Consider the following 1,976-nt stretch of genomic DNA (forward strand, 5'->3'; position numbering starts at 1 on the left):
CGCTGGAGTTTCTAGAAGGATAGACCTCAGAATATCCCAATATTTGCTAGACGCCCTCTTTTTTTCTTTTTCTTTTTAGTATATAAGCCGGAGATAGATTGAAGAGAAATAATTGATAATTGACTCAAGCGAGTAGTAGGCACTGTAAATAAAGTGTGTGAATCGCTGTGAATTATAGCATGTGTTTATAAAAGCAGTTAAGTTTAAAGTGACTGTGGAAATTCTGTGTATAACAAAGTTGTATCGAGCAAGAATAAACTAGTTTTAATTAAGAAAGGACTTGTATCGCTGAATTTTCTCGGAAAGAATTTCTACGGGAAATTAACAGACAAATTGGTGTCAGAAAGTGGGATAAAAGGAAAAAAGAAAGGAAGATGGAAACGAGAAGTTGCAATTCAAACTACAGCTAAGCAGATTTGATGGCAGCAATACAAGAACAGCAAAACAAACAAGAAGAACGAGAAAAGAAACAAGAAGAAAGACTACAGCAGTGGCAGGAAAACCTGCAACAGTGGCAGCTCGAACAGCAAAATAAACAAGAAGAGACGTTACAGCAGTTGTTGGAGGAAAAAGAAAAGAAACAAGAAGAGAGACAACAGTAGTGGCAGGAAGACCAGCACCAGTGGCAACTGGAACAAGAAATGAAACAAGAAGAGCAAGAAAAGAAACAGGTAGAAAAACTCCAACAGTTGAGAAAAAGCCAGCACACACAAATGGAAAAGATTAGTAAATTTCAAAGTGTATTAAATACTGTCTTTTACACAAGAAGAATATATTAGCCATAAACCTAATCAGCCCCAGACAACGGGAAGCCCCTTCCAGACCCCGCAGCTAAACCCTAATGCAGACATCTTCAGTCCTGTCAGAAGTCACATTCCAGAAATGAGTTTTAATATAGCGGAGATCTAGTATGAAGGAAGCCACAGGAAGTCGATGGGAAGGCACCATGGGAAGCATATAGAGCACAATTTGAGCTCCTGGCACAAAGAAATGGATGGACAGAGGAGCAGAAAGCAGCATACCTGGCAACGAGCCTGAAGGGGCAACCACTGGAAATACTTGGACAGTTGTCAGCAGACGACAGGCACAACTGTAGAGCACTGGTAGCTGCTCTAGAACTCAGGTATGGAACTCAAAATCAGTCTGAAGTCTACAGAGCTAGGTTTAGGACTAGAGTCCGTGCTAAGAGGGAGAGCCTGCAAGAGCTGGCACGGGATTTGGAAAGTATGGCAGACAAGGCCTACCCAACTACGCCACCTAATGTCCTCAAGTTGTTGCTGAGGGATGCCCCCAACGTCCATCGTGAAAGTTCCAACAGCTAAGTGTAAAATGGCAAGCACACACAGTGTCTACATGACAGGAAAGCTGGATGAGCAGAAGCGCAACTTTGTCATAGATTCTGCATCTTAGCAAACCCTTGTGAGTATCAAGGTGCTAGATCACAAAGGAGTACCAGAAGCCATACAAAAACTATGTGGTGTGACAGAATATTATGCAAGTTTGTGGGAACCAGTGTGGGTAACTACTGAGCTCATAGGCATAAAGGACAGACACAAAGTATAATTGACTGACATTGAAGACCAATGCATACAGGGTTTGGACTACTTACTACCGAGGAAGTGTGTAGTTAATTTTGATAAAATGACGTTTGGGAACAACAAAGGCCAAATTCTGCTGCTGCTTCTGTTGATTTGCATGTCACAGCACTTAAGTCAACTACAATACCCCATAGGTCAAAGAAGATAATTTGAGGTAGAATAAAAGAACATCCCCAAGGAAGCCCGATGCTTGTGGAAGCAGTAGAAGACCCATACAGGCCAGCAAATGTAAAGATTGGAAGGTCACTTGTGGCAGGTCATTAAGTAGTACCCATAACAGTGGCCAATTTCTCCTAATGTGAGCAGACACTTAAGGAAGGGGCATTGTTTGGTGTGTGCCAGGAGGAAGAGCCAGTCAATGTTAAGGCAACAAATACT

The sequence above is a fragment of the Limulus polyphemus genome, unplaced genomic scaffold (genome assembly GCF_000517525.1).
Source record: "Limulus polyphemus unplaced genomic scaffold, Limulus_polyphemus-2.1.2 Scaffold2157, whole genome shotgun sequence".
NCBI lineage: Eukaryota > Metazoa > Arthropoda > Merostomata > Xiphosura > Limulidae > Limulus > Limulus polyphemus.